Source organism: Nerophis ophidion, linkage group LG17 (assembly GCF_033978795.1).
Source record: "Nerophis ophidion isolate RoL-2023_Sa linkage group LG17, RoL_Noph_v1.0, whole genome shotgun sequence".
Lineage (NCBI taxonomy): Eukaryota > Metazoa > Chordata > Actinopteri > Syngnathiformes > Syngnathidae > Nerophis > Nerophis ophidion.
Genome location: NC_084627.1, coordinates 26,632,870 through 26,656,035, shown reverse-complemented (window position 1 = coordinate 26,656,035; position 23,166 = coordinate 26,632,870).

The window sequence follows — 23,166 nt, the reverse complement described above, 5'->3', positions numbered from 1 at the left end:
TATGTAAGTAATTTATCTTTATATATAAAAAGAAACAACATTCTTGTTTATTTGATTGCTCAAACCCAATGAAAGCGACAATTTCAGAATGTGTCTTTCTTCTTCAGGAACAGACACATATAAAAACTGTAAGCCATGGTCATCAAAGTTGTATTAAATAGGTCTTGACATGGGCCACTTTGCATGTAATGAGTTAATATCACATATTAGTTTCACATTTGAAGTGGAATTGCTGACATGATTGGACTTTTACACACTCTTCTGCTCATTTCACCTTTATAATATGATGACTGAGCAAAAATGTGTTTGGAGGAAAAAATGCAACTTATCTCTGATTACAATTGAACATTCATCTACCGAACCAGCTATGTGGCAAATTGTTGCAAGCTTTTGACCACAAACTTAGTCACTGCTCGGTGACATTCGTCATTCCTGGCCGAGTGGTACTTTTCCTTGATGCGGTGAAAGCTAGCGGCAGACGTGAACTGGATTCATTACTGCCCGCCTCCAATCCAGTCAGGATATGTCTAACATACAAAGCCCGTTTCCATATGAGTTGGGAAATTGGGTTAGAGGTAAATATAAACGGAATACAATGATTTGCAAATCCTTTTCAACCCATATTCAATTGAATGCACTACAAAGACAAGATATTTGATGTTCAAACTTACAAACTTAATCTTTTTTTTTGCAAATAATAATAAACTTAGAATTTCATGGCTGCAACACATGCCAAAGTAGTTGGGAAAGGGCATGTTCCCCACTGTGTTACATCACCTTTTCTTTTAACAACACTCAACAAACGTTTGGGAACTGAGGAAACTAATTGTTGAAGGTTTAAGAGTGTAATTCTTTCCCATTCTTGTTTTATGTAGAGCTTCAGTCATTCAACAGTCCGGGGTCTCCGCTGTCGTATTTTACTCTTCATAATGCGCCACACATTTTCGATGGGAGACAGGTCTGGACTGCAGGCGGGCCAGGAAAGTACCCGCATTCATTTTTATACAAGCCACACTGTTGTAACACATGCTGAATGTGGCTTGGCATTGTGTTGCTGAAATAAGCAGGGGCGTCCATGAAAGAGACGGCGCTTGGATGGCAAGGTATATTGTTCCAAAACCTGTATGAACCTTTCAGCATTAATGGTGCCTTCACAGATGTGTAAGTTACCCATGCCTTGGGCACTAATCCACCCCCATACCATCACGGATGCTGGCTTTTGAAATTTGCGTCAATAACAGTCTGGTAGGGCTGGGCGTATCGATACCAAGTATCGATACTTGGTGAGTATCGGTATCGTATCGATACTGGCTTGATGGTATCGATACTTCACCAAATTAAGCGAATCACTCCGATTTAAAAAAAAATGTGAGCGCAGCGCAGCGCTCCTCACCACTCCACCCTCCTCCCTAGTGATGGGTCGCGAACGAGATTTAAAAACACATTAAAAATTCATCTTCAACCCAAAATAAAATCAAATAAATACAATTAACATGACGCTTGGTGCGTTCGCGCACACACATCAGTATAATTCGCTCCGAGGTTCACTCGGACACGCACACACACACGCGTGCGTTTCCAGTGCGACTTAATTTCTTGGTTGTAAACTGTAAGGTATTTTATTGCACTAAAATAACGATAAGAATTTGTCAGTTCTTTTGTTTTGTGTTCATTTTTACAACTGTTTAATAACTAGTGTTTACTTTTTTACTTAAGTTCTTGTGTGTTGTGAGGCGACTAGCCAAGTTCAGTATTTGTTTTCACCTTATTTGCATTACTTACTTTATTGTAATTGATATTACTACTTTTTTATTTGAATTTCTCAGTTCTTTTGTTTTGTGTTAAATTTTACAACTTTGTTCAATAACTAGAGTTTTGTTATCTACCTGAAGTGTTTGTGTGTTTTGAGGCGACAATCCAGGTTCAGTAGTTGTTTGCACCTTATTTGCATTACTTTATTGCTATTGATATTACTTTTGTAATAAATGTTTTCTTTTTTGACTTAAATCGTTGTCCTGTGTTGTATTATTATCATAATCAATTAATAAAGGTAAAAGTACAAATTTGTTTTTCAAAAGTATCGATACCCCGAAGTCACCCCCCCTGCCCCCTCCCCCCCCCACCCATCAGATGACGACACTTCCGGTATCGGTATCGGTGATACTGGCCGGTATTGGATCGGATCGGTATCGATACCCAAATTTGAGATATTGCCTACTCCTATAGTCTAGATGGTTCACTTCCCCTTTGGTACGGATGACACCATGTCGAACATTTCCAAAAACAATTTGAAATGTGGACTCGTCAGACCACAGAACACATTTCCACTCTGCATCAGTCAATCTTGGATGATCTCGGGCCCAGAGAAGCTGGGGGCGTTTGTGGATGTTTTTGATAAATGGCTTTCGCTTTGCATAGTAGAGCTTTAACTTGCACTTACAGATGTAGCGACAAACTGTATTTAGTGACAGTGGTTTTCTAAAGTGTTCCTGAGCCCATGTGGTGATATCCTTTCGAGATTGATGTCGGTTTTTGATACAGTGCTGTCTGAGGGATCAAAGGTCACGGTCATTCAATGTTGGTTTCCGGCCATGCCGCTTACGTGGAGTGATTTCTCCAGATTCTTTGAACCTTTGATGATATTATGGACCGTAGATATTGAAATCCCTAAATTTCTTGCAATTGCACTTTGAAAAATGTTGTTCTTAAACTGTTTGACTGTTTGCTCACGCAGTTGTGGACAAAGGGGTGTACATTGCACCATCCTTTCTTGTGAAAGACTGAGCATTTTTTGGTAAGCTGTTTATACCCAATCATGGCACCCACCTGTTCCAAATTAGCCTGCACACCTGTGGAATGTTCCAAATAACTGTTTGATGAGTATTTCTCAACGTTATCAGTATTTATTGCCACCTTTCCCAACTTCATTGTCCCATGTTACTGGCATCAAATTCCAAAGGTAATTATTTGCAAAAAAAAATGTTTATCAGTTTGAACATCAAATACGTTATCTTTGTAGCATATTCAACTGAATATGGGTTGAAAATGATTTGCAAATCATTGTATTCCGTTTATATTTACATCTAATGCAATTTACGAACTCATATGGAAACGGGGTTTGTATGTCTAAATGAGAAGTGTGGGGAATGCATTTAATTTTAAGTGTTCTTTCTTTATCCATAGTCATGTTTAAAGCAGCTAGTATTTTCCCATGTGTACACTTTGTGTTTTTTCCCTGTTTGTTAATGAACTCTGTGGTTCGCCTTTAAGGCGTTGGAATGTCTATTGGGAGTATAATGTACTCCCTTTTTGTGGAGGAGGCCTTATCGGTTTAGAACAAAAAGGCTTAATTTCTTTCTGGGCGGGAGGCGCTGTTTTCGTACTAAATAAGCTGACTTTTTCCATTTTGTTTGCCGACCACATCTTGATGCTGCTATTACCGCATTGTAAGGGCTGGTCTCCTAAAGCTTTAATAAAAAATGGTAATATTGCTATTCTGTCTAGGTGGTCCTTCTTACTCAATTGGGGGTTAAATCACAAAAAATGATTCCAGGGCGCGGCCACCGCTGCTGCTTACTGCTCCCTTCACTTCCCAGGGGGTGATCAAGGGTGATGGGTGAAAAGCAGAAAATAATTTTGCCACACCTAATGTGTGTGTGACAATCATTAGTACTTTAACTTTAACATATACTGTATGTCACTCAAAAGAACTTGGGATTGACCAGTGTGTTTTATTCCTTGAGAGGAAGACTGGTCGGACACAAAAGAAGGCATTCATTTCAATTTAACATGTACTAGCGTTAACATCATAGGCGGTATTAGTACCTGTTGTATTTACGCCAGATGCCTGCTGCTGCCTGGGATGAGTTTGGCGCTGTTCAAAAACGTGACATACATTGCATTCTGTGTGTTCAAATGTTTCAACATATTGCTTGTATGTCCTCTCCCCAAAGGGGAACATTATCACTATTTCAGAAGGGTTAAAACCAATAAAAATCAGTTCCCAGTGGCTTATTTTATTTTTTGAAGTTTTTTTCAAAATTTTACCCATCCCGGAATATCCCTAAAAAAAGCTTTAAAGTGCCTGATTTTCGCTATCTGTGAAGCCAACGTCCATTTTCCTGTGACGTCACATAGCGATGCCAATACAAACAAATGGTGTATAGCACAGTAAGATACAGCGACATTAAATCGAATTCAGACTCGGATTTCAGCGGCTTAAGCGATTCAACAGATTACGCATGTATTGAAACGGATGGTTGGAGTATGGAAGCAGATAGCGAGAACGAAATTGAAGTAGAAAACTGAAGCTATTGAGCGAGTAGCTATTGACGCTATTCGGCCATGTTGGCCTTAGCATCGCCGGTAAAATGTGCAGACCAACAATCGGAAGTTTCGCATTTTGTAACAATGGATCAATTTAAATCCGTCGATTGGTAAGTGTTTGTTTGGCATTAAATGTGGGTGGAGGGAAACGCTGGATGTAAATATAGTTTCAAATGTACATACAGCTAGCCTAAATAGCATGTTAGCATCGATTAGCTGGCAGTCATGCTGCGACCAAATATGTCTGATTAGCACATACTGTAAGTCAACAACATCAACAAAACTCACTTTTGTGATTTCGTTGACTTTATCGTTGGAAATGAATCTGTAGGTTATCCATACATCTCTGTGCCATGTCTACCTTAGCATCCCCGGTAAAACGTGCAGACACTCCGGCACATTCGATGGGGGTCTGGCGGCAGATTTCTTTGATTTTATCGTTGGAAATGCATCTGCTTTGAGTGTCGCAGGATATCCACACAATCTTGCCATCTCTGTAGTAGCATAGCTTTCGTCGGTAAAGTGTGCGGAACAAACGACTGACCATTTCGTCGGCTTTCCCCACACCCTCGTATTTTGAACAAATTTTGTCCAATTTCTTGCCACTTTTGCATCTTTGAGCCAGTGGTGCAACTTGAATCCCTCCCTCTTAGTGTTGTTACACCCTCCGACAACACACCGACGAGGCATGATGTCTCCAAGGTTCCAGAAAATTGTCGAAAAAACGGAAACTAACAGAGCTGAGACGCGGTGTTTGTAATGTGTTTGAGAAAATGAAAATGGCGGCTTTATTACCTAGGTGACGTCACGTTCTGACGTCATCGCTCCGAGAGCGATAAATAGAAAGGCGTTTAATTCGCCAAAAGTTCAGAAATCGGTTAAAAAAATATATTTCTGCAACATGAAGGTATATATTGACGCTTAAATAGGTCTGGTGATAATGTTCCCCTCTAATGAAATAGAGACCTAGGAAATTATTAAAAGTAGTGCTGTTGCTACCTTTTTTCGTAAAATGGCGGCAAACTTTGGTGCGCTTTTTCCACCCAGGCACCGTCATGTCGCTGACCTTACTACGTTTGTTGCGTAATGTCGTCATCCTCTCCCGGAAGAACCGTTAAGAGAATCGCTAAACAAACTGGCAATTGGCGTTTCCAAGGAAATTGATACACTAGAAACCGGTTCTGAACAAGAACTGTTTTTTGATTCCCATCCCCAATTATAATCGCACTGTCCGGTTGTTAAATCTTGTTCTCTTACACTTCAGTCCCATTTTCAGGTATTGATTTATTTCAGTTTGCCCTAGTTGTGTTGCTCCAGTCAAGAAGTAGTCTTTGCCATTAGGTTGAATGTGCCAGGATCATCTTTTGTTGAGCTCTACAAAGTTTGTATTGTAAGTATTGTATTTATTAGTTATTACACACCGGCGGTTTGATCGTAACGTGCATCTTAGTTGTAGTTTTCAATACCAAGTTTGGAGTTGTATGAACTTACCAAAGCTAATCAGTTGCATGTACATGGCAAATCCAATGTAAATTAGCATCGAGTCAGCTTAAAAAAGAGGAGCCTTACTGTGGAGAGGCGGAGCCGACAGCGGGCTCGGAAAAATGGTGGTCCGGCCCGAGATGGCGGCCAGGAAGCGGAGAATGCAGCGGAGCAGAGAGGCGGGGCACGCCTGTAGCGACACTGCATCCATCAGAGTCAGGTGCGTAGTTCACACACCTGCTCTCATTCCCTACATATTCTTCTGCAGCATAAAAGGGGAGAAGGAGGAACAATCGGGGCAGAAGTAGGAGAGGAACCACCCGAGAGAGAAGACCACAAACGCGACGAGAGAGACCCAGAGCGAGATGAGCACCCGCGGAAGACGCAGCCACCGGCCACCGAAAGGTGCGCCGCGACGAGCAGGAAAAGAGGGCGCGCTAGAAATTGGCGCGACCGACTTGCAAGAAAAAGTGTTTTTTGAAATAATAAACCAGAGTCAAACCTGCTACAATACATCCTGTATTGATTGTCACTGCAACCCACACGATGACGGCTGGAGACCTGACACACTTACTTTCCGGTGATTTCTATCAGACATACTTGTTTTTGTTGGCATGGAAAATGGCAACATCAGAACGCAGTCTGCGATGAATACACCTCTTTTCCACCAAGTGCTTGAACTCTAAATGACATCATGTGTAACCAAAATTTCAAAAATAGGTACTGTTTGATTAAACGTCATTACACCTCCCTGATCGTGTCTCTGTTTTTTTTTGTTTTTCATTGTATGTGTGACTACGCCCAAGTCCTTCTCTCTTATGTACAGATTGCTCCCTTTTTTGGAATAGAAAGTACTCCTATATGGAAGTCATTTATTTATTTTTTTCACCAACATTAGAACACTTGCTTTACCAGTTGGAACAGGAAGTTTTTCTGTTATTGCCTCAGAGAGCGTGCAAAATGTACTGAAGGTTGTGTTCCTTTTTATTTACTTTGTGAAAATAAATTGATTGCCTCTCTGTGGACGAACAACATCTAATGATATTCTCCATGAGTGGATTCTCACATTGTCCTGAGACGCTTTTGAGATGAGTCGGTTTATAAAACAATAGGTTTGCTGTAGCTTGCATAGTGTTTACTATGTGCTTTCCCTGGAAATGAATGTGGGTCTCAAAAAGACCATGTTCTTAGATTAAATACATGTTTCCAATTCTGTTTCAGCACATACAATTATTTTTTTTGACTGCTTATTTTAACGTTTATGACATGCAGAAATGGGTACTGAGTACTTTTATGGGCAACAAACGAATTCCGTCGGCACTGTTGGTTATCGAAACATGTGAAATCAAACGGTGCCATATTTTGATACCATTGTTGCATGTGACATCTTGTCCAATTGAAACTAGAAGTCAAGCACTCAGGGCGGACTTAGCCGGACTGCAACCAAGTAATGTTATAATTTTCCACACCAACAAAGCAAGAGGAAGGCGCTCAAACTTAAAGTGAAGCTCCACTTTTCAACATGAAATAGCTCAATGCTAATTTATATTGGATTTTCCATAGGCATGCTACAGATTAGCATTAGGGATTTTACATGGCGTTTTCAACACCTACAAATATTGTAAGAAACACTACAACTGCAGCTGGTGTGTAGGGAGTACGTTAAGATTTTCAATCTGGCCCGCCAGATGTTTCAAAAATATTTTTTTAGACCAGGGGTGTCAAACTCAAATACAGAGTGAGCCAAAATTTAAAACTGAACAAAGCCGCGGGCCAAGGTTGAACAAATTAACCTTTTAACCTTTGAGTACCTTGAAGGTAGAAAAGCGCTATACAAGTACAACCCATTTACATTTTAATAGGGACCCAAACAAGATTTGCATTGAATATTAAACAAGCAACGCTTATGTAGCTTTATAGTCACATACAAAATCAAGTTTCAAATTATAATAATGAGTAAAAAATATCAATGGCATATCAAATAAAATGTAAATAAAAATTGAGGGAGCGGGGTTTGGTGGTCGCTGGGGTGTATATTGTAGCGTCCCAGAAGAGTTAGTGCTGCAAGGGGTTCTGGGTGTTTCTTCTTTTGAGTTTATGTCGTGCTACGGTGCTGATGTTCTCCCGAAATGTGTTTGTCATTCTTGTTTGGTGTGGCTTCACAGCGTGGCGCATATTTGTAAAAGTGTTAAAGTTGTTTATGCGGCCACCCTCAGTGTGACCTGTATGGCTGTTGATCAAGTATGCCTTGCATTCACTTGTGTGTGTTAAAGCAGTATATATTATGTGACTGGACCGGCACGAAAAAGCGGACGTGACGACAAGCTGTAGATGACGCTAAAGGCAGTGCCTTCAAGGCACGCCCCCAATATTGTTGTCCGGGTGGAAATCGGGAGAAATTCGGAAGAATGGTTGCCCCGGGAGATTGTCGGGAGGGGCACTGAACTTTGGGAGTCTCCCGGGAAAATCGTGAGGGTTAGCAATTAGAGTATCAGCAGTGAATGTAGTGTTACAGAGGCATCACCGTTGTATAATACCGGCGGGCCAGCTCTAATCTTAATTTGATATTACCTCAAGGGCCAAATTAAATTACACAAAATTTGGCCCGCGGGCCAGAGTTTGACACCCATGCTCTACACGACACCTCCGCTCCATACAGGCTAACCTCCTCCAACCTCCACGGACAAAGCTACAAACAATGGAAGACCGGGCTTTCTGCTCCGCTGCTCCCAGTCTGTGGAACGCTCTCCCTAACCATTTTAAAAAAGGCTTAAAAACTCATCTTTTTTTTAAAAAAAAGCCTTTTTATAGACATGCATGCTGGTTCTAGCTATTGGGCTGTTTCTAGTTTTATATTTTATTTATTTGTATTATCTTTTTACTATTATTATTATTATTACAATTTTTTTTACACTGGCACTTTGAGGTTGTTTGCTCAATGTAAAGTGCTTTTTTACAAATAAAATATATTATTAGTATTATTATTATATATGTATATATGTAAATATATATGTATATATGTATGTATATATATATATATATGTGTGTGTGTGTGTGTATGCATATACATATGTATGCATATACACACATATATATATATATATATATATATGTATATATATATATATATGTGTGTGTGTGTGTGTGTGTGTGTATGCATGTACATATGTATGCATATATACACATATACATATTTATATATATACATTCATATATATAAACATATACAGTATATATATACATATACAGTGTATATATATATATATATATATATATATATATTTTTTTTTTTTTTTAAATTGTACTGTGGGTAAGTGATGTGCCTCACAATACAAAGGTCCTGAGTAGTCCTGGGTTCAATCCGGGGCTCGGGATCTTTCAGGTTGGAGTTTGAATGTTCTCCCTGTGAATGCGTGGGTTCCCTCCGGGTACTCCGGCTTCCTCCCACCTCCAAAGACATGCACCTGGGGATAGGTTGATTGGCAACACTAAATGGTCCCTAGTGTGTGAATGTTGTCTGTCTATCTTTGTTGGCCCTGTGATTAGGTAGGAACTTGTTCAGGATGTACCCCGCCTTCCGCCCGAATGCAGCTGACATAGGCTCCAGCACCCCCTTCCACCCTAAAAGGGACAAGCGGTACAAAATGTGTATGTATATATATATATATATATATATATATATATATATATATATTTTTTTTTTTTTTTTAATTTATTTCTTTATTTTTTAATATATGTGTGTGTGTGTATAATGCATATCGATTCCCAGGTACCGGGAATTGATACGTTATCAAATGTGAAATAGTAGCACAGCGTATGCTATGAGGTTATGATCTGTGCAGCTGTAATTTATAATGTTTGGACCTTATTTAATGTTCTAAAAATTGACAACCGCTGATTTACAGTCATTAGTTTCGTGTTTTTGTCTTTGACCTAATAGAATCATCCCCTGCTAGTTGTGTACCCGCGCCTACTTTTTCAAATGTGACCTTATTTCGGCTCTCCGCTCTGAGTCGTAGCCCAAAGATGCACGCACACATCTACTGCTATCTTGTTAACGTGATTAAGGGTGTCATCGTGCATGTGGATCCATCACGAAAGCATCAGAAAAACAGCAAGTTGACTTAGCTGCAGTGACAGCAAATATCAAATGCTTGAAAAATTAATGACTTTTCACTTTTTTAATCTCCAACCCAAATGTGGGACGATCCTTGTTTTTTTAAGACCGGTTTTTGGGGCAAACTAATTTTTTGAAGAAAAGCTCTGACTTGCATGGGAAGAAATCACTTGACACCAACTCCTGAATTACATGTGTACATTCACGGTGGAAGATGGGTTAGTGCGTCTGCCTCACAATACGCAGGTCCTGCAGTCCTGGGTTCAATCCCAGGCTCGGGATTTTTCTGTGTGGAGTTTGCATGTTCTCCCCGTGACTGCGTGGGTTCCCTCCGGGTACTCCGGCTTCCTCCCACCTCCAAAGACATGCACCTGGGGATAGGTTGAATGGCAACACTAAATGGTCCCTAGTGTGTGAATGTGAGTGTGAATGTTGTCTGTCTATCTGTGTTGGCCCTGCGATGAGGTGGTGACTTGTCCAGGGTGTACCCCGCCTTCCGCCCGATTGTAGCTGAGATAGGCGCCAGCGCCCCCCGCCACCCCAAAAGGGAATAAGTGGTAGAAAATGGATGGATGGATGGCTTTATGTGGACTTGTAACCTTTTTGTGGTATGGTACTATAATGTAAGCAATCATTTTTTTAATGATTGCTTACATTAATGATTGGGACGGCATGGCGCAGTGGGGAGAGTGGCCGTGCGCAACCCTAGCGTCCCTGGTTCAATTCCCACCTAGTACCAACCTCGTCACGTCCCTGTTGTCCTGAGCAAGACACTTCACCCTTGCTCCTGATGGGTGCTGGTTGGCGTCTTGCATGGCAGCTCCCTCCATCAGTGTGTGAATGTGTGTGTGAATGGGTAAATGTGGAAGTAGTGTCAAAGCGCTTTGAGTACCTTGAAGGTAGAAAAGCGCTATACAAGTACAACCCATTTATCATTTATTTATAATCGCCTATAATAGCAACATCTATTCCATGCAGACTACTACAGGAATCTTATTTTCCGCCTGACCTTTGACATACTGGATATGTATGTGTGTTTGTATGTATACAGCAGCAAGCTCTGGAATGTTCTTTTAGTTTGTATCCACTCCAGACAATCCCTCCGTATACATTTAATAATGAATGCACCACCAAGCCGTCTGAGACTCACTTTCATTGCAACAAAAGTCAGAGCGGACTGACTTCCTCATTGCTCATTAAAGTTAATGTTAACAGCTCAGGCACAAACAGCTTGACAACATCATTTCAAAGGTTCATTAGAGGACTGTAATCAAAACATTTAGCTAATTGGTTCAACGACTACTCTGCATTAGTGTCTGCCTGCGATTGCTAATCTGTACTTGCTTTGTCCATTTGCAACACTCACTGAACAAAGTTGAGAAGTTTTAACCTGGGGCCTGCATGCTCTGAATCGTGAGTGAATTTATCATGAAATAATGCTGGATATGTGATATTTTGGCAAGCTGAAAAGACCGTATTTTTCTGACACTAAGTTCCATTGAAAATATAGAACATAACACACGGCGCTCAAAAATCTGTCAACATGTTTTAGTACGACTTTGGTAAGCTATGAAACCTCTTCGCTTGATGGTATCAGAGTATTACGGCTCCAGAAGTAATACATGTTGGGCATCAACATATGTGTGTTATTATGGTGTGTGTACAAGAACCCATTAGAAGACATATCTGGCGTTTTGTTTTGTATTATTATGTAAAACCAACTTTGTTTTACCTTCTGGTACTTGCTGATCTGTATTTGGGATCTGCATAAGTCCTGAATATCCCCCCCGGCCCCCATTGTAGTCAAGGCCGACCCCGTAGTCAATGAATACATAAATAAATAAATGATAAATGGGTTGTACTTGTATAGCGCTTTTCTACCTTCAAGGTACTCAAAGCGCTTTGACACTACTTCCACATTTACCCATTCACACACACATTCACACATTGATGGCGGGAGCTGTCCTTCAAGGCGCTAACCAGCACCCATCAGGAGCAAAGGGGAAGTGTCTTGCATAGGACACAACAGACGTGACAAGGTTGGTGCTAGGTGGGAATTGAACTAAGGAACTCCTTCTTTTTCTCTGTCTTCTTGTTATGGGGCATCCTTTGCTGTTTGCCAATTCTCATATAAAGTAGCTTAAAGTTCTAACTTATATCTGTCAGTAGACTCGCAATGGAAGTACTAAAAACTACTAGTGTGGTGAGTTTACATTATTCACCCAAGGAACTTTAGTTATTAAAGAGTTCCGGTCGGACGTTTTTTTTATGAGACTCATTTTCGGCGTTGTCGCACTAGTGAGCCACGGATGAGGAGATTCTGCCCCGTTATTGATTAAAGTAAAGTCTGAACATCATTAAAATAGTTAGCTCCATCTTTTGACACTTCTTCAACTCCCGTCCTTGCACGCTACACCGCTACCACAATGATGAGTGGGAGAAGAAGCTGGTGGGAGGAAGACGGAGTACCCGGAAGGAACCCACACAGTCACAGGGAAAACATGCAAACTCCACACAGAAAGACCTCGAAATCAAGACTTTCTTATTGTGAGGCACACACTCTGTGCTGACAGTTAAACATGAAATGCCAAAAAGATGATAACTATGATAACTACCTAGGAACAAAATATGCAATACAATTTCCTGCTTCATTTTGAGGGACATGAATATGTCTGTAAAAACTTAAATACAACATTTTAAAAGGTTTATTAGCTAATGCCAATTTACTCCTCACTAATATGCGTAGCTTTTAAATAATTGAGGAAAGAAAAATCACCCTAAAATTTTTGAACGCCTGTTTCAATGTATTGGAAGCTGTAAATTTTAAGCCAACAAGCTCATTTCAAAGTAGTCAATCAGGTCAGTTGTAACTCTAAACTCTTGTACCAAAACCCTTTACACAAGGAATTTGCCTTTAATACACTGGGTTGATGAAAATCTACAGAACCATTAATATTCTTAATAAACCACTTCAGTTTTTATGATCTTACATAGTTCAAGCTTGGATGCATCTTTCAGATCAACCCCCCTGTTAAAAACAACATTATGGCTGCAGCTTATTTGTAAACCAGTTTTAATTGTATGAAGGAATGATTACAACATAGATTAGTAGGTTGAAGTTATTTGCATTCTAATTGGGTTTACTCACCGGTTTAGTGGTTTGGAGGAGCTACGGGGGAGTTTTATCAAATTCTCTTTGTCTTTTCAACAGCCTCGGGCTATTGACCCAAATGATAATTTATTTTAATATATTGTCCTCAGCTAAATGGTATAATGGTTTTACTGCAAACTGGATTTTTTATAAGGAACGTTTGATCTATAACACATTCAAGGCACATATACTGTTCCACTGCCTTCTTTTTTAGGGGTTTTGGTCAATGTACAGTGGGGCAAAAAAGTATTTAGTCAGCCACCGATTGTGCAAGTTCTCCCACTTAAAATGATGACAGAGGTCTGTAATTTTCATCATAGGTACACTTCAACTGTGAGAGACAGAATGTGAAAACAAATCCAGGAATTCACATTGTAGGAATTTTAAATAATTTATTTGTAAATCATGGTGGAAAATAAGTATTTGGTCAATAACAAAAATTCAACTCAAAACAGCCCCAAAGCATGATGTTTCCACCCCCATGCTTCACAGTAGGTGTGGTGTTCTTGGAATGCAACTCAGTATTCTTCTTCCTCCAAACACGACAGGTTGAGTTTATACCAAAATGGATACATGGATGATACAGCAGAGGATTGGGAGAATGTCATGTGGTCAGAGGAAACCAGAAAATAACTTTTTGATATAAACTCAACTCGTCGTGTTTGGAGGAAGAAGAATACTGAGTTGCATCCCAAGAACACCGCACCTACTGTGAAGCATGGGGGTGGAAACATCATGCTTTGGGGCTGTTTTTCTGCTAAGGGGACAAGACGATTGATCCGTGTTAAGTAAAGAATGAATGGGGCCATGTATCGTGAGATTTTGAGCCAAAACCTCCTTCCATCAGTGAGAGCTTTGAATGGTTGACCAAATACTTATTTTCCACCATAATTTACAAATAAATTCTTTAAAATTCCTACAATATGAATTCCTGGATTTTTTTTCCACATTCTGTCTCTCACAGTTGAAGTGTACCTATGATGAAAATTACAGACCTCTGTCATCATTTTAAGTGGGAGAACTTGCACAATCGGTGGCTGACTAAATACTTTTTTGCCCCACTGTACATGGTCAGGATGTAAACAATAGTCCCTTGGGTAATAATGTCAAATGTTTTGTTTCTGTTTATTTTGCAAGGTAATATCAATAATTTTTTATTCATATAGCCCTAAATCACAAGTGTCTCAAAGGGCTGCACATAACCTTGTTGGAGTAGAGTATTCTACACAGTGGATATAAACACAACTGTTTTGGGGGCCACATTTTGTGAAAGCTAAGGACCAAGGGACAGTACTTCTGCATTCATGCTAGTCTTATTTTATTTATTCCGTGGAACAAGCGTCATCTAGACATTTGATTCTGTTTCATTTATTTTGACAGAGTTGTAGGAGTGCGCTGCTGTTTTAAAGGCCTACTGTAATGAGATTTTCTTATTTAAACGGGGATAGCAGATCTATTCTATGTGTCATACTGGATCATTTCGCGATATTGCCATATTTTTGCTGAAAGGATTTAGTAGAGAACATCCACGATAAAGTTCGCAACTTTTGGTGCTAACAGAAAAGCCTTGCCTGTGCCGGAAGTCGCAGACAATGACGTCACATGTTGATGGCTCCTCACATCCTCACATTGTTTTTAATGGGAGCCTCCAACAAAAAGAGCTATTCGGACCGAGAAAACGACAATTTCCCTATTAATTTGAGCGAGGATGGAAGATTCGTGGTTGAGGATATTGATAGCGACGGACTAGAAAAAAAAGAAAAACGAGTTTAAAAAAAACGCGATTGCATTGGGACTGATCAGATGTTTTTAGACACATTTACTAGGATAATTCTGGGAAATCCCTTATCTTTCTATTGTGTTGCTAGTGTTTTAGTGAGTTTAACAGTACCTGATAGTCGGAGTTGTGTGTCCACGGGTGTCTTGAGGCCAGTGTCTGATGGAAGTCGACAGCAGCTGTATGGACGGCACAAGCTCAGCTGATCTCCGGTAAGTGGCGACTTTTTACCACAATTTTCTCACTGAAACCTGCTGGTTGACATTCGGTCGGGATCCATGTTCGCTTGACCGCTGTGATCCATAGTAAAGTTTCACCTCCGGGAATTTTAAAAAAGGAATCACCGTGTGTTTGCGTGGCTAAAGGCTAAAGCTTCCCAACTCCATCTTTCTACTTTGACTTCTCCATTATTAATTGAACAAATTGCAAAAGATTCAGCAACAGATGTCCAAAATACTGTGTAATTATGAGGTTAAAGCGCGACTTGTCCAGGGTGTACCCTGCCTTCCGCCCGATTGTAGCTGAGTTAGGCGCCAGCGCCCCCGCGACCCCGAAAGGGAATAAGCGGTAGAAAATGGATGGATGGATGGAAGCAGACGACTTTTAGCTGTGTGTGTGTGCAGCGCTCATATTTCCTAACATTCATTCACGTCACGCGTAAACATCATCATTACGCAACGTTTTCAGGAATAAACCCCTGGGAAATTAAAATTTGCAATTTAGTAAACTAAAAAGGCCGTATTGGCATGTGTTGCAATGTTAATATTTCATCATTGATATATAAACTATCAGACTGCGTGGTGGGTAGTAGTGGGTTTCAGTAGGCCTTTAAGGACCTGCAAAAAAGGTAGTAAAAGATCATCGTTAGTACATCACTCTAGTGTTTTTAAGAACCTGTTGCAAAAATGTGAGTCTCTGAAAAGTTTTTTAACTGAAATCATGGGTTACCAATTGATGAAAAAGAAAGGACGAAAAATGGAACCTTTAAGCGCACCACTAGCTCAACTGAGGGAGTTAAATGACTGCTGACTTCCTCTGATGTAAACAAGCTACAGTGACAGTTTAATTCCATAAATCACAATAAGAAAAAATACTAACTGCCAAAAAGGAGAGGACTTAAGGGATGCCCTGAGGAATGCCTCAGCTATATGAATGTAAAGTTTGGATCCTAATGTTCTGTTTGCTAACAAGGTTCAAATGTCAATGCAATGATCTGCCAATAGGTTTACAGTGGTCCAGGTTCCTCTGTACAACAGGAGCACTAAGGGCATTTTTAGGAATTGGTTGCAAAAATGCTTGTCTCCAAGTTTTGAACAAAACTCTGTGTCATTCCCGGGCCGTGTTTGGCCCCTGGGCTACCAGTTGAACAACTCTGGTCTACACAGTGGATATCAACTTTGCATTAAATTTTTTAAAGTTGTGCGTGTGAAATATATATTTTTACATCCCTCCAAGATGCTCCACTGAGAACAAATGAAGGCCATATTAAAGGCCTACTGAAACCCACTACTACCGACCACGCAGTCTGATAGTTTATATATCAATGATGAAATATTAACATTGCAACACATGCCAATACGGCCTTTTTAGTTTACTAAATTGCAATTTTAAATTTCCCGGGAGTTTTTTGTTGAAAACATTGTGGAAAGATGACGTGTACGGGTGACGTCACGGACTGTAAGGAAATATTAGCGCTGCACCAAACACGGCTAAAAGTCGTCTCTGTTCATGGTGTAATTACACAGTATTTTGGACATCTGTGTTGCTGAATCTTTTTCAATATATTCATTTAATAATGGAAACTATAAAGAACAATGCTGTTGGTGGAAAGCAGTGTATTGCAGCTGTCTTTAGCACCGAGACACAGCCGGTGTTTCTTTGTTTGTTGTGAAGCGGAGCGGTCAAGCGAACATGTTCTCTCTACGTCAACCAGCATGTTTTTGGATGGGGAGATTGTGATATATATCTTACCGGAGACGTCAATGGATTATTCGTCGTCCTGCAGCAGCTGTTATGTCAAAAAAGGCAGCTGTGAGCTTGGCTCCTTGGCTTCTCTCTGAGACACTGCGTGTTCACCGCAGCCATCCGACCTCGAGGTATGTCTTTACTATCTTTGAAATCTCACAAAAACACTATTAAAACAATAAGCATATAAGGGATCTTCCAGAATTATCCCAGTAAATGTGTCTAATTACATCTGAATCGCTCACAATGCACTCGCCTTTTTTTTTTTACTTTATTTTTTTTTTTTCTCGTCCTTTGCTATCAATATCGTCAGCCACAATTCTTTCATCCTCGCTCAAATTAATGGTGAAATTGTCGTTTTCTCGGTCCGAATAGCTGTTTTTGTTGGAGGCTCCCATTATAAACAATGTGAGGACGTGAGGAGCCCTCACACGGGTGACGTCATCATCTGCTACTTCCGGTACAGGCAAGGCTTTTTTATTAGCGACCAAAAGTTGCGAACTTTATTGTGGATGTTCTCTACTAAATCTTTTCAGCAAAAATATGGCAATATCGCGAAATGATCAAGTATGACACATAGAATGTACCTGCTATCCCCGTTTAAATAAGAAAATCTCATTTCAGTAGGCCTTTAAATAAATATACAACATACAGTGGGCGTCCATGACCCTGCATGAGACGAGGAATTTGCTGATTACATTAGACCTTCTGCAATCTGATGATCTATGTTTTCAAAACCACATGCATTTGAAAAGCAAGGACACTGAAGTGACTATGTTCTTCAGACGGTGTGGTCTCATCAGGGATCTGGCAAAATGTTTCACAATGACCCAGTACTAGACATCGTGCTGTCCTCTGATTATTTTTAATTTGCCCATTTCAATCAAGCGAAAACTTGTCAATCTATTGTGAGAAGACAAAGGCAGTGACCGACGTGAGGCCAATGGATACCGAAATGATTCCGTTTTTTAACTCGCACACATTCAGATATGATGATTCCTATTATATAATAGGAGAAGCTGAAAAGTACAAGGGCTCCCTTGACACTCAGCGTTTACTGTGTGTGTCAAATGAGGTGTTTGGTTAATTATAACTTTTATTCAATTAGGGCGGAACATTGTGAAACTATCAGACCTTTAAAGGGAATGTTCTCGCTGCTTCTTCTAGCATAAAAGAATGAATTTAATTTATTATGGCTCAAATGAAAATGTTACCAAATCTGATGGGTCAAATGTATACAGTGGGGCAAAAAAGTATTTAGTTAGCCACCGATTGTGCAAGTTCTCTTACTTAAAATGATGACAGAGGTCTGTAATTTTCATCATAGGTACACTTCAACTGTGAGAGACAGAATGTGAAAAAAAAAAATCCAGGAGTTCATATTATATGAATTTTAAAGAATTTATTTGTAAATTATGGTGGAAAATAAGTATTTGGTCAATCATTCAAAGCTCTCACTGATGGAAGGAGGTTTTGGATACATGGATGATACAGCAGAGGATTGGGAGAATGTCATGTGGTCAGATGAAACCAAAATGTAACTTTTTGGTATGAACTCAACTGGTCGTGTTTGGAGGAAGAAGAATACTGAGTTGCATCCCAACAACACCATACCTACTGTGAAGCATGGGGGTGAAAACATCATGCCTTGGGGCTGTTTTTCTGCTAAGGGGACAGGACGATTGATCCGTGTTAAGGAAAGAATGAATGGGGCCATGTATCGTGAGATTTTGAGCCAAAACCTCCTTCCATCAGTGAGAGCTTTGAATGGTTGACCAAATACTTATTTTCCACTATAATGTACAAATAAATTCTTTAAAATTCCTACAATGTGAATTTCTGGATTTTTTTTCACATTCTGTCTCTCACAGTTGAAGTGTACCTATGATGAAAATTACAGACCTCTGTCATCATTTTAAGTGGGAGAACTTGCACAATCGGTGGCTGACTAAATACTTTTTTGCCCCATTGTACATACAGGAAAGTGAAGTGAATTATATTTATATAGCGCTTTTTCCTCAAGTGACTCAAAGCGCTTTACATAGTGAAACCCAATATCTAAGTTACAATTAAACCAGTGTGGGTGGCACTGGGAGCAGGTGGGTAAAGTGTCTTGCCCAAGGACACAACAGCATTGACAAGGAAGGCGCAGGCAGGGATCGAACCTGCAACCCTCAAGTTGCTGGCACGGGCGCTCTGCCAATAGAGCTTTTTGTGTCGACATAAAATCCACGATTCACTTCAACCATTCCAAAATTTTGCGGGAAATTGTAGATGTGTTTATGTTTTAGCTCGGGTTATGCTAACATTAGCCCTGTTATAACATCATAAGTGACTATAAACATGAGGGATGTGAATCTAACAACAACTTACAATTCAATTGGATTCACATTTTTGGGGGAACGATTCGATTTTGAAATTGTTTCAAGACGATTTTCGATTCTAACCCATTCTCACAATATCTGTGCATCCATTTTCTACTGCTTGTCCCCTATATTATTGGTAATGAAATGATACTAAAACATTTACAATACAGATTTCAAAAGCTATTCTTGGCTGCTGGCGTATTAGTTAATGCACAGCAAGTAAAGTTCAAGTACCACATGTGTGGTGAAATTACCCTTTGCATTTGACCCATCTCCTTGTTCCACCCCCTGGGAGGTGAGGGGAGCAGTGAGCAGCAGCGGTGGCCGTGCTCGGGAATTATTTTGGTGATTAAACCCTTAATTCCAACACTTGATGCTGAGTGCGAAGCAGGGACGTAATGGGTCTTTGGTATGACTCGGCCAGTGTTTGAACTGCCCAACCATTTTCTACCGCTTATTCCCTTTTGAGGTCGCGGGGGGCGCTGGCGCCTATCTCAGCTACAATCGGGCGGAAGTCGGTGTACACACTGGACAAGTCGCCACCTCATCGCAGGGCCAACACAGATAGACAGACAACATTCACACTCACATTCACTCACATTGCCAATCAACCTATCCCCAGGTGCGTGTCTTTGGAGGTGGGAGGGGTCTATCCCCAGGTGCATGTCTTTGGAGGTGGGAGGAAGCTGGACTATCCGCAGGGAACCCACGCATTCATGGGGAGAACATGCAAACTCCACACAGAAAGATCTGGGATTGAACCCAGGACTGCAGGACCTTCGTACTGTGAGGCAGACACACTAACCCCTCTGCCACCGTGAAGCCTGTGTTTGAACTGACGTCTTACAAATCTCAGGGCGGACACTCTAACCACAAGGCCACTGAGCAGGCTCTCTAAGTAAGATGAACAAACATATTTTTTAAAACATTTAAAAAAAAAAAACTACTACACTTTGCCATGTAATTATTTGGATGTCTACTTTTTACTTTTTCTTGAGTCACATTACTCTAGATTTCGAATACTTTTACTTGAGTACTTTGGATACTCGACAGCCCTGCGGTTGTAATTTGTACAACGATTTGCTGTCAAACTGGACAGGATGGGGTCCTTGAAGGGTGTGATTGACTTGGAGTTACATTGTGATCATTACGTGTTCTCATCCACTTTCTAGCAGCAGTTTTACTACTGGGAGTCTGACTTTCAGTAAGAACTATAACACAACAAGACTTAGAACTGGGTAAAAACTAAACAAAAAATATTATATCTGCCTGTTTTGATGCCATTTGAAACCCTCAGCTTTAAAAACACCAACGTTTGATATTCCAGACTGATCAAAGGATGCTCAGACCCGTTGGCACCTGATCAGAATACAGAGAGGATGTAATCAGCTGCTCAGTCAGAAAACAAGAGTCGTTACTGTGATGGCAAACCGGTCTGTGTGTGCTGTGTCAAACTGCCATCTAGTGTTGGATACACAACATGCTTTCATCAAGACCAATGTTAAAAGTCAGAATTATGGCAATGTGATCCAAACAAAACATAAATCGAATCTGTATCATTCATCCGGTGGCTTTCTTCAAAGAAACTAGTCCAAGTTTCCACATTTTCAGGAGGTAGAACTGTAGAAGGATGGATGACGCTCCAGAGTTTCATTTCAATTTTTTTTTCCTTCACTCTTTTCCCCCAACTTCTCCTCTGTAATTGATTCGGGAAGCGAAACCAGCAGAGACCCAGGTGCTCTTTTCCTACAAAAGTGTTATTTTAACATGGCCTGACAGAACCTGAGGCGCAGATGACAAACCACAGAAGCATTTAACAGCTGAGAAACGAAAAGGAAATAATTTCAGTGGATCCTGGAACAGTAGTAATCAATCAGCCGATCATCGAATCAGATCGAGGACCGGATGTTGAACTGATTGTCGAGTCCAGCCGATCTTTACCGTAGCCGTGTCCTAGTGTTTACAGCAGGGGTCACCAACACGGTGCCCACGGGCACCAGGTAGCCCGTAAGTACCAGATGAGTAGCCCACTGGCCTGTTCTAAAAATATTGATTGTAAGAGAGACAAAACTCAAATATAATTTGAAAATCCAAGAAAATAGTTTAAAGACTTGGTCTTCACTTGTTTAAATAAATTCATTTATTTTTTTACTTTACTTCTTATAACATTCAGAAAGACCATTTTAGAGAAGAAATACAACCTTAAAAATGATTTTAGGATTTTTAAACACAAATACCTTTTTACCTTTTAAATTCCTTCCTCTTCTTTCCTGACAATTTAAATCAATGTTCAAGTATTTGTTAGGACTTCGCATGGCTGCAGTTGTATGATCTCAAGTATGCAGGAATCCAGGAGAGCAGAAAAGCAGGTAAGATGATTTTAATTTCATCAAAGTAACAGATATAAACAGAAAGCAGTCTTGCATGGAGATGTTCCCAACATAGTTTTAACTTCGAGCGCTGAGGAGTGCTCGAGTGAAACATGAATAGACCTATGTTGATTGACAGCAGCTGTGGACCGCTGCCAATCAACGGCGAGTGAGAGAAAAACAGTGTTCAGCGGAGTAAACAGGAAGTACAACAAAATAAGAGCACTAAACAGGAAATAAAATACAAAACACGAAAAACTTACAGAAATGAAGTGACAGATTGTCACAGGAACTCCCCCTCAAGGAACCGATTCCAGATGTTCCCTAGAAAAAAAAATGGAAGAAAAGTCCAACATTTAAGGGAGGGTGGAGGGAGGACTTGGCGGAGGGTCGCCAAACCCAATGTCTCCGCAGCCAGCGAAGAAGAGTAAAATGGCGGCGGCGCATTGAGCGCCACTGGAACTGGCGAGGCGGGCGGCCACGGAACGGCCACATCATTGTCCGAAAAAGAGATGAGTGCATCCCGCGAGGAAGACGCCCAGGGCACGGCCACATCCGTGGCCAACATGGAGGCGGGCGCGCTGAAGCAGGCCCGGAAGCAGTAGACGAAGCGGCGGGGGCTGCAGCTGACACAGATACCTCTGCAGGAGGCGGCCGAGGAGCCGTTGCTGGTGCCGGCGTTGAAGCGGCAGACGTCATCGGCGGTGTGGAAACCGCAGGCGTCATCGGGGGCGTGGAAGCGGCAGATGAAGATACCGGGCGAGGAGCAGCAGTTGCCGGCCAAGGAGTAGCAGATGCCGGCCGAGGAGTAGCAGATGCCGGCCGAGGAGTAGCAGATGCCGGCCGAGGAGTAGCAGAAGCCGGCCGAGGAGTAGCAGATGCCGGCCGAGGAGTAGCAGATGCCAGCGGTGACGAAGCTTGGCGTCGTGCTGCTACTGGTGGCGTTGGAGCCGTGCCTAATGCCGGCGTTGGAATTCGGCGTTGGAATTCGGCGTGGAGCCGGCATTGGAGCTCGGCGTGGAGCCGGTGTTGGAACTTGGCGTGGAGCCGGCGTTGGAGCTGTGCGAAAGCCCGCCAGGGACGTAGATGTCTCCGTGGAAGGAGACGCTGGCGGGGATGACAGCGGTGTGTGCCTGGCTGCACCGCTGTGTATAATAGGCCCCCCCTCCTCTAGGCGGCTGCCAGACGCCGTCCACACTTGCGGGAAGACGTGCCTGCTCGTCGGAGTCCACCAGAGCGAAAACCAGGGACGGGCGGGAGGGGGCCCGGAGGAGGGACGAAGACACGTCCCGCACCGAGTCCCAGCAGGAGGACAAAAGACACCTCACAGTGGGCTCCACTGGAGCCCTCGGCGAACCAGCAAAGAGAACGGGAGCCGGCAGGAAGAGCAGCCGGGGAGCAGCCGCTGGAAGCTGCATAGGAGCAGGGAGAAGCAGCACAGCAGACGACGGGAAGGATGGCGGCGGCGGCGGCCGTGCCGGTCGGAGAGCCGTAATCGGCAACGGAGCCGCGGGAGCCGCGAGGCGTGTAGGAGGTGGCGGACGTGCCGGTCGGAGAACCGTAGTCGGCCGTCGAGCCGAGAAGAAGGATGGCGGCGGGGGACGCGCCGGTCG